Here is an 11554-nt window from a genome sequence, read left to right on the forward strand (position 1 = left end):
AAGAAAGACAAGGGATCGACAAAAGGCAAGGATGAAGGAAAGAACCTTGCATGTCAATATTATATGATTTTGATGATATGGTGGTTATGGTTGCAGTTTCAGATGACCATGTAGAATCCAAGATCAAGTTCCTCGACTCAGGCTGCTTGAATCACATAACTGGTCAAAAAGTATGGTTAGTAGATTCCAATAATTCGCAGAAGAACAAGATTAAACTTGCTGATAATAGCTCGTTGCAAGCTGAAGGTACTGGCAACATAGTTATTCAAAGGAGTAATGGGGTGAAAGCCTTGATCGAAGATGCACTCTATGTCCTTGGAATGAAGTGCAATTTGCTAAGTGTTGGACAACTGGTCGAAAAGGGGTTCTCAGTGGTTATGAAAGATGAAGCCTTAGAACTTTTCGACATCCAGAATAACTTGGTATTGAAATCTCCTTTGTCAAAGAATAGAACATTTAAGACCATGATCAGTTCGTCTGAGGTACAATGTTTGAAAATAGTTGTCGACCACATAAATAGTTGGTTGTGGCATTTGAGGTTTGTCCATCTGAATTTTAGGCCGCTCAATCAACTGATCAATTAATATATGATAATTGTTATACCAAGTCTTGATATTCCCAATAAACTCTGTGAAGATTGTCTAGTCGGAAAGCAGTCTATGAAGTCTTGCATTTTGACTATGCCAATGAGATCCTCCTGCATACTCGAAGTTGTACATTCAGACGTACGTGGTCCTTTTAAGGATCATACTATTGGTGGAAACATGCATTTTATTTCTTGTATCGATGAGTTTAGTTGAAATCTATGGATCTATGTGATCAAGAAAAAGGATGAAGTATTCGAAATCTTTAAGAGATTCAAGATGCTTGTTAAAAACCAGAGTGAAAAGAAGATCAAGGTGTTGCAAACAGATGAAGATGGCGAATACACATCTAAGATATTTGAAGCATTCTGTGAAGAACATGGTGTTGATCATGAGGTAACTTATCCTTATACTCCTCAACATAATGGAATATCTTAAAGAAGGAACATGACCATATTGGACATGGCGAGATGCATGCTAAAGCATAAGAATTTTCCAAAATTCTTATGGAGTGAATTTGTTTCGACTGTTGTTTATATACTAAACAAGTTCCCTACCAAGAAGCTAAAGAAAAAGGTTCTTGAAGAAGTGTGGAGTGGCAAAAGACCATCAGTGAGTCATATGAAGGTGTTTGGCTCTATGTGTTACAAGCATGTTCCTGATGCAAGAAGAAGGAAGCTTTATGACAAGAGTGAACATATGATTCTGGTAGGATATCATAAGACTGGAACATATAAGATATCCAATCCAACTAATCAGAAGATTATGATTAGTCGAGATATTATAATTGATGAAAATTATTTTTGGGATTAGAGGTCTAGTAATGCAATTGACAAGCCATTGATGAGCTGTGATTTCGACAAAGCGAGTAATGATGTCGAAGTCGAAGATATTGTTGATATTCTAGTTGAAGTCGAAGTTGTTGCTAACATACCCGACACATTCGAAGTCAAAGAAGTTATGGCTAGCACAAGTCAAAGACCTCAAAGAACTTGAGATCGTCATACAAGACTTCAAGACTGTGAAGTGGTTGGTGATAATGAAGTCAAAATAGATGGAGAACTAGTTCATTTTTCTTTACTTGCATGTGTTTAACCAATCAACTATAGCGAGGCTTTAAAGAATATGAAGTGGAAGTATGTTATGGTTGAAGAGTCACAAGCAATCGAAAGAAATAACACATGGGAGTTGGTCGAATTGCCAACCCATACAAAAGCTATCAAAGTGAAGTGGGTGTTCAAGTTGAAGCCCAATGTTGATGGGTCGATAGAAAGATATAAGGAGATATTGGTAGCTCAAGGATTTCTTCAGTGAGTAGGACTTGACTGCTCTGAAGTCTTTGCACTTGTCGCAAATTGAAAATTGCTCGACTAGTGGTAGCCTTGGCATGTAAGCAAGGTTGGTCAACATTTCACTTAGATGTGAAATCGACATTTTTGAATGGACCTTTAGATGAAGAGGTGTATGTCACATAACCTCCTGGGTTTGTGATTCATGAGGAAGCAAGGAAAGTATACAAGTTTCACAAAGTTCTTTATGGTCTCAAGCAGACACGTAGGTCATGGAACAAGAAGATCGACTCATACTTGGTTGAATTGGGATTCATCAAATGCAAATATGAGGGTGGTGTCTATGTTCAGGTTGTAGCACAAGATATAAAAATCATCTGCTTATATATCGATGACTTTCTAGTAACTAGAAATAGCTTAAAGAACTTGTCAAAGTTCAAAGAGCTGATGAAGAAGGAATTTGAAATGTCGGATCTAGGAAACTTGTCATACTTCCTAGGCATGGAATTTCAAATGATGAAGCATGGTATAATGCTACATTAAATAAAGTATGTCAAGGAGATACTCAAGAGATTCAGGATGGATGATTCGACTCCCACATCTTTGCATATCGAATCAAATTTTAAGTTGGAGAAGCATGGAGAGGAAGACAAAGTCGATGCAACTTTGTTCAAACAAATTATCGGATCTCTGAGATATGTGTGCAACACTCGACCTGATATATATTTCTTAGTCAGATTAGTGAGAAGATATATGAGTGAACCAAGGGTGTCACACATGAAGGCTACAAGAAGAATCCTAATATACTTAAAAGCATCGATAAACTACGTAATTCTATTTTCAGACAACTCTATGTACACACACTTGTAACAATAATTAGATGAGAAAGGTTTTTAGATAATCATGCACGGTGATGCAAGAAGGTTTTAGATGAAGTGAGAGATGAAATTATGAGAAATTTAAAGTAGTATAATATAAATTGCAATGAGCACCTTAGTTATGTTCACTTGTCCTAAATTTTCACTTGAATTTCTATGTTAAACCTTCTTGATCAACTTCATTGTTGATGTGTATGACCCTTTTGATCCTTTTCTTATTTGATAATCTTTGTCTTCATCGAAACTAAGCTAGATATAAGATATATTCCTCACAATCTCCCTTTTTTATGATGACAAACTCTTTGAATTCACGTTTTAATAATGATTGAAAATTTTCTCCTTAAGGTGTGTGTCTCCCCGTTAATTGGTGAATCTTGCAATGACAAAGTCAAGCTTTTAATGTCATTGTGTTGGTGCTTGTTTTAATCCATAAAAGGATTTAACAAGTTTGCCCACCTTTTGTTCATTACTAGGAAGTATATAACCTTCCAATTTCTCCATGTAAATCTCCTCACCGAGATCTCTATTTAGGAATATTATTTTGACATCTATTTGATGAACTATAAGGTTATCCAAAAAAGATAATTCAAAGGATACTCTAATTTTCGTTATGCTTGATACTAATGCATATGTGTCGAAATAATCAACACCTTCATTTTGTCTAAAACCCTTGGTCATTAATCTAGATGTGTAGGTATTTAGTGTACCATCACTATGATACTTCCTTCTAAACACTCACTTACATCCAATGGGTCTTGATCCTTTAGGTAGATCGATAAGTTCTCAAGTATGGTTTGACATTGTTAAATCCATTTCGTCTTGGATAGCATCCTTCCAAAAAAACTGAGTCTTTTGAAGATACTACTTCCTTAATTTCACAAATACACCAACAACTATAGTGGACTTTGAATCAAACCAATTCAAAGGACCTTTCTCCAATAATCACCAACACTATGATGATTATTACATACACTTAGAAAACACACCACTTTTTATTTACAAATAATTGTCACCACACACTTGGTGATCAAGTTACAACAAAATGATACTTTTGAATAAAAGATATTTTTGGACAATTTCCAAGTATAAATCATTCTTCTTTCCCTTCAATTTATAATTCAACAAACAATATATAAACCTTAAGTGCTCAGAATATATTATGAAATTTTTTGAATGATTTTAAAGTTATGCACAAAGTTTCAACATTTTTGAAAAAGAATGAACACTTAAAAAATTATTTGAATTGATGTGAAAAATTAATAATGTAAGAGATAATTTTAAAACTAATGTATTTTTGCCTTAAATACATTCTAATAAACCTCTATGAATTGATGCAAAAGTTTGAGACATTTTCATGAAGGTTTGCAAAAGTTTAGAATGATAATGGTTCATGAAAAGACATAATTTTGAATTATGTTCAGTACTTGTTAAGTCGTTTAAACGGACACTTGACTTAACAAGTGCATGACGAATTTTGAGTTTCAAACAATTTTTCAAAATTTGAAACAACACCAGGTTTTGTTAAATCAATTAACCATATCTGAATTAAAAAGTGCAACAGACCGTACTTAAAAACTGTTGACAACTTTTTAAAAAATAAGCTTTTTATGCCTTTTCTGTAAGGATTTTTATGCAATATAATTTGAGAAATTTATAGATGAATATGAGTAGAATTTTTGAAACTTTTAATTGTATGAAATATGTAACATATATACGTGTATATATTTCATATTAAATTTGATTTCTACAGAATATAAGAATATAAGAATATAAGAGTATTTTAAAAGTTTTTCAAATTACTTTTGTCTCGAACAGTAACATTCGTAATTCATATGTTTGAATAATTCATGTATTATACTATAGAACCAAAGTAATGTAAATTACGGGAACCACAATTATCAACCAAATAAAACAGTCATATATGTTAGAACAAGATTTGGTTTTGCATTTATACCTTGAGTTTTGATGATAACGATGTTGTATTTGTGTCAGAACAATTTGGTACCCTAATGGTTCGTTATTGTGTAGATTTAACATCCTGTTCTGATTTTGAGGTATATGACGTGCAACGTCATCAGCTTCTGAATATTCTATTTCAAATTCCGCTTATGTTCTAATCATGAGAAGTTCTGAAAGATGTCAAGTTGTTGTTGCAATGTTCTTTTTGCTTCTATACTGATTCACTCCTGAGAAGTTTCTGAAGAGACGATATGTTGTTGATGCAACATTCTCTCTGTTTCTGCTTCTGGATATGACTTTGATCATCAAGCTTTTGAAGAATGGTAAGCTTCTGAAGTTTTATTTCTTAGATGAATATTTTGAAGATCTCAAGCCAGACGTTGAGGTTATCGAGGTTCTGACTGAAGAGTCTGAAGATACTGAAGATCTCAAGCCAGACTGTTGACGATGTCTAGGTTCTGACTAAAGATTCTGAAGTTTTTGAATCCAATTGTATGTTTCTTCATTTCATGCTTCATCAACTTTCATCATAAGCCAATGAATTAGAAGATAAGATCAAAATGGATACGTGCTCAAATAGTAAATGGTACAAATCAAATATTCCTTCCACTAACTGATATTGTGGCTAAAGGACAGTACTATACATCACACTTGTCACTAAGTTATGGCCGAAGCACTGTACGTTGTATCACTCCTTTCACCAATTCAACAGTGGGAAGTTGCTCTACTTGGTATCCATTTTGCCCTCAAACAGTCTCTTTTCTTATGCTATATAAGTGAGACTTAGAGACTTGAAGAAAGTTGTAAGCACAACAACAATTTGACAAGTCTATTTCTTTGTGAAAAGCTATCAATCTTGTACATAGTTTTTCTTTAAGTGTTTGTTTTTCATTTATGTAAAAATCTGCTTGTGTATAAGCAACTTGTATTTCCTTAAGGAGACTAGGGTTTAGTCGGATCCTTGAGAAGACAAAGAAAGTTGTTCTTTGTGATTCCTAAAGGAGACTAGGATATAGTCAGATTCTTGAAAAGACAAAGAAGGTTATTCTTTATGATTATTGTAATCAGTTTATTATAGTGGATTAAGTCCTTGTGTATAAGGAAAAATCTGGCAGGTGGACTGGAGTAGCTTTGAGTTTCAAGCGAACCATGATAAAAATACTTATGTTTTTATCTCTTTGTTCTTAGTATTGTATGGTGTTTTTGAGTTGGTAAAAATCTTTTGTTTTTGAAAACCCAATTCAAACCCCATTTTCTCGTGGTTTTCACACCTTCAATTGGCATCAGAGCTCTGGTTCTGATTATGATAAAAGTTCTATCAACACTTTGATCGCGACTTTATGAGTCGATTTGGGGTACTAACTGCAAGTGCACAGTTCTATCGCGTAGTTTTAAAAGATATCGATCCCACAGGGACTTATGAATTGATATATCGTTTTCTAAGGTTACTTCGTAAAGCTAAGGCGGATGATACTTTGATTGTTTGGGGGAAAAGTAAAATTAAAATTAGATCTAAATTAAATATCAATTAAGCAGATATCGGTATGTAGTTCGTCGTAATTAGGGAATCAAATCTTCGTTGGTTTCTTGGTTTTAAAATAAATCTTTTCAGTAGACACTATTGATTAAAAGCCTTTTCTCAAACTCTCGCTCTGTTGAATAGACCATGACTTTATATTAACGTAGCTGTCACTTATTAGTTAAGTCCAAAATCACTTTTTGAAAACAACAAAATCTATAGAAACTTTTTTTAAGAAAACACTAACCGTTTAAACACCCTCGTCTCAAACTCTCGCTCTATTGACTTAGATTATATAATTAAACTTAAATGCTTAACTCTCGTCCTCACATTTAACCTTTAAAAATACTTTTTGAAAAAGATTAGAATTTAATTAACTCTAAAAATTGCTTTCGCCCTGATTTAGAATTAATGTCCAATTTACACTGTCCAATTAAAAACTCAAACTTTCGTTCTATTGATTTTAATTTCTTTATGTCTTTTACTCTCGTACAAAAACTTTGGGATTAACCCTGTAAATTGAGACCATAAAAAGAGTGACTTTATTTTTAAATGAAATTAAACCAACTTAGTTTTGATTCCTTCATTCCGCTTACTTTACATACCGATATCTAAAATACTTAGCCGGACATGCTAAACGGGTCTAAACAATCATCATGCTTAAATAAAACCATCTTAGGCAAACAGTATAAATAAACAGCAATGCAGAGCATATATAAATTAAAACAATAAATTAAAGAACCTGAATAATTAATAGCAATCTTGAACACTCCACCACAGACCGGTTGGATTTGTTCTTGAACTCTTCAATCGGATAGGAAAATAAAAGCGAAGGAATAAAATACTATGATCTAACGTAAGATTAGATCCAGTAAAAGATACACAATAGTTTCCGGTGTAGAAACTATTGTGTGAAAAATTAATTAAGTGCTTGAAAGATTGACTGGAAAAGAAAGAAATAAAAATTGCTAATAAAATAGAAAGCTGTAGAAAAGTAATGCTGTAAAATATGCTTGCACGGCGGAAAGAGACGGGGGTTCAGGGTTGGATAAAAGCAACTATTTATATTAATCCACTTTTGTAACGGTTTCCAAAAATGCCTTCCGTAAGTAGTCTTCACGTTCCAAGAGTCAAGCGGAAGAATAGGCTTCAACGTGCCTCTGTTGCGCGTTAAAAGCCAAAAATATAGGAGAGGGGTGTGACGTTCGTCACACCATGTGTTACGCTCGTAACACAAGGTAGCAGGGCGTGACGCTCGTCACACCTTGTGTGGCGGTCGTCACAGCTTCAGCGCTCCTGGCTTGTGATTGTGGACTGGGCTTTAGTGGAATTTGCTTCTCATTATCTTTTTGCACCCCCTTTTCTTCCTTTTTCACTTATGCTTCAAATAAGTTACCTGAGACAAATAGAAGGAAAAATACCAAGTAATATCGAATAAAATGAAATAAATCGAAACAAATAATAATATAATTTAATTAAATCGAGTCCAAAAATGTGATATTATTTCATGTTATCAAACTCCCCCATACTTAGACCTTTGGTTGTCCTCAAGAAAGATACAGTATAGAAATCGTTTAAAAATTTAGCCAGATGAAATTTCAAAACACACATCAATTCGTACTAGGTTGCAAGTAAACCTTGTTTAGAAGTAACCTGGGTTTAATCTTGACATCAACAACTACCGTTATAACCTCAGATAACCTCACCTTATGCAAACCAGTTCGAGTCATGCTATTATAACTAGCCTAGTTCCTTTACTCTTATTTCACCCGTTTTCATTCTAGCGAAATCACATTAAGCCCTTTATCGTTTCGCGCACATAGTGGAGTGACCGGTTAGTGATTCTGATCCCCTTTTTAGCTTGAACTTCTGGTACATAAGTTGGATAACTTCGTTATTTAGTCCATTGCAAATTGCGGGGGATCAGACCGTAGTCCGCCCTACCAAGTTCAGCACCAGATACCTGCTGAACCAACTCATAATGGATCTTTCGTATCATGCTTTTGTATGATCTGCAACCTTTAGATTAAATGATCTGGTAAGGATCACCTAACTTAATTAGTGCATTTCCTGATATATATATATATATATATATTTTTTTTTGTTTTGGGAATCATTCACTTATATTCATCGGCTCTCCACGTAGTTTGCTATTAAGATGGTGCTGACTTCTTGTATAAACTACTTGGGGTTACTATAAAACTAAAAGTTCAAGGGATTGGTATAATAGGTACTTTTCCTGATCTAACATGTTGAGGTTTGTTTAGAGCGTTGGGGCGGTAATAATTTTTGTCTTAATTTTACTCAAGTTTTGTAAAATAAGCAACCTTTATACTTATTGAGTGTATTAAATTTTTGTTATGGCTCAAGAAAATTAAGGGGAATAGATAATAAGATTTTTTTTTTCACACTAGGGACTTAACTTAAAATAAATATATATTATAATTTTTTTTTATAAGAAAAGGAAATAACAATGAAAGGGAAAATAACATACTTGAAAATGGAAGGTTGAAAGAACAAGGTTCCCCCCCCCCCCCCCCCACACACACACACATAACTGAAACATTGTCCCCAATGTTTCAAAGAAAACAAAAGAAATAGAAAAAAGAAAAAGAAACTAAAGTCAATGCTGCCTGCCGCCTCTTGTTCTTGGACCTGGTGATCGTTGACGTACTTCTAAGTCGTCAAACCTGCTGACCAACTCAGTGAACCGCTGGTCGGTATGGCATTTCTCGCTTCCTGTTGTTGTTGCATCTGGCGCATCATTTGCATCACTTCGAGATTCTGCGCTTGCATACCATCAATAGCATCCATGATGTCGTCGTTGGTTGCTGGCCTTCTTCGTCGACGATGTCATGAGGATGGACCAGCTGCGTTATCGGAAGGGTTGAGCGGGACTGATTGTTGTGCAGGAACCTGATCACCTTGCTCCATTTCTTCAAACTCGTCTGGAGGCGGGTTTGCGTGTGAAGGCTCGGTAGCTTCGGGAGCAGTCAGATCGTAGATGAAGCGGTTGGGGTTGGTGACATCTGTGAGGGCAATGTTGGGTAAAACAACGCTTGGGACTTCGTGGTTATTCACCATAAGATAATACCTTCCGCCTACCCTGTTTTTGATTAGCCGGCTGGACCGACAATAGCTTATATCCATAAATAGGGGTGGGAGAGCTTGTAAATTTTGAAGTCGGTCCCCTAGATTCAAACCAAGTTCTATGGAGGTTATTAATCCTCCAATCACGAAAGGTTGGCGGCCTCTAGCACATAGGGTGCGGATATGATGAAATAAGAAAGAAGCAGCGTTTACCTTTGTATCCATTTCAAAGACGCAGTGGAGGAAGAATAATTCCTTGGCGTTGACTTTGCTGTTGTTCGGTCTTCCAAAAACTGTGTTTTGCAGGATGCGGATAAAATACCGGATGGTTGGGTTATGTATATGGGAAGCAAGTAGTGCATCCCAATTATCGGTTTCCACACCGGATATTTTTCTAAAGAGGTCGAAGGCGTTTATGTGCCACTGGGAGTTCGGAGGTATTCTTGGGTGGACTTGACCTTCTACAGGGAATTATAGCATGGTACTCAATTGGTCCTGGGATAGTGAGTATTCGGTGTTGAACATGCAGAAGGTTGCGATGCCGGTTAAGTACTCGTCTTCACCGGTAGGAGTGTTGTACGAATAAGAACTTAAAAATTCTAAGGTGAGAGATGGGTAGGTAGGTTGATTGTGTGTGCATAGAAAGGTTAAATCAGCAAGGCGGAGCATCCATTGTATACCCTGAAGTAATCCTAATTCTTGTAAACAATTTAAATCAGGATACCTGGTAGATACGACACCTCGCTGTTGGAAACGCTCGAACTGCTCCCTTTGATAATTATCATCTTCGGATCGGAAGATGATATTTCCGAATTGTTGGTTTCCTGCCATACTGATAAGTGGGTTGAAAGAAGTAAAAGGAAAGAAAATGAAATGTATTTTATAGAATGGTTTGTGGTGTATGAAGAAAGGTATGGTGGGTATTTATAGGAAAAAAATTTGGAAGTTGGAAAGGGAGTGGGTGAAAAATAAATAAATGTGGGTAAATGTGAGTAAATGGGTGAATGAATGGGGAAGGTAAAAAGTGGGGTGGTGTAACGGTCGTGTCTCCAACGGTTACTAACGTTCACCTAGTCTGAAGGTGTCACGCTCGTGACAGAGGTGTTACGGGCGTCACAGGCACTTGGTGTGACGACCGTGATGGCGTGTGTGACGCTCGTCACACAGTAAGTTTGCAACGGCCACTGCTTGCGTTCTTCATTATTTGTTTTTTACTATTATATTTTATTTTTTGTTATTTTGTTTTGCTTCTGTTTATTTTATTTTGCTATTGTGATACTTTTAAATTTCCTTGCATGCTATTCTACTACCATAATATGTGTATTTCTTTAACAGGCATAGTAATTATTAGCATATAGTGGATATCATTATTTGTAATTATAGAAATTGCATAGATCAAAATAAAATAAACCAATAATGCAATAGCTTCATAAAATAATCATAATGTAACATTGGAAGACCAAAAGCAAACATGCGAAAGAAAAAAAAATACTAATATTAAAAATAATGTGAAACAAAATTAATAAATAGCCTAAACTAAAACTAAGTAACTAAGAAAAACAACTTCTAGCCACTTGCATGATCTCTGGCTGGAGGAGCAAAGGAGTTAACACGGTTTAGCAACTCGTGCAATTGATTTGTCATACTGCTCATGTATCCCAGAAATTCTTGTCCCATGTTAGCTAACTCTTCTCTGAGGGCGTCTTGTTCTGACATCAAGGCTTGAATGATGGTGTTATAATTATCTTCGGGCATATGATGTCTAGGATCGGGTATTGCCGACTCTTCGGTCGAGATGGGTTGAGGAGGAAGGTCAATATCATAATAACCAGATGGTGTCTGAGGGTCAGACTCAGTATAAGGAATTTGGTCGTCACAAATCTCATAGTCCTGGATGGATTCAGTAGATCTAGCAGGAGAGGGTATTCCGTTCAGATTGTAGAGCCAGTTATTGCAATTATGAACACTAGTCCTCGGACTAGGCAAGGTGAATAGGCAAAGAACTTGGTTGTTAATTATAAGCTCAAACTCTTCAGGCCCGAGGTTTGCTATAAACATAATGTTGAAGAGGAAGGGTATACTCATAGTCTCAATGCCACAGAAAGGGCTTAGGTCAAGCATAGGTTGACGTAATCCGATAGCATTACCAATCATGGTTATCAATCCGCCTATTTGAATTGGTGCTCGTTCATCTTGGATAAGGCGATCAAAGTTCGCCAACATAAAAGTGGCACC

This window comes from Lathyrus oleraceus, chromosome 2, assembly GCF_024323335.1.
Source record: "Lathyrus oleraceus cultivar Zhongwan6 chromosome 2, CAAS_Psat_ZW6_1.0, whole genome shotgun sequence".
In the NCBI taxonomy this organism is placed as follows: Eukaryota; Viridiplantae; Streptophyta; class Magnoliopsida; order Fabales; family Fabaceae; genus Lathyrus; species Lathyrus oleraceus.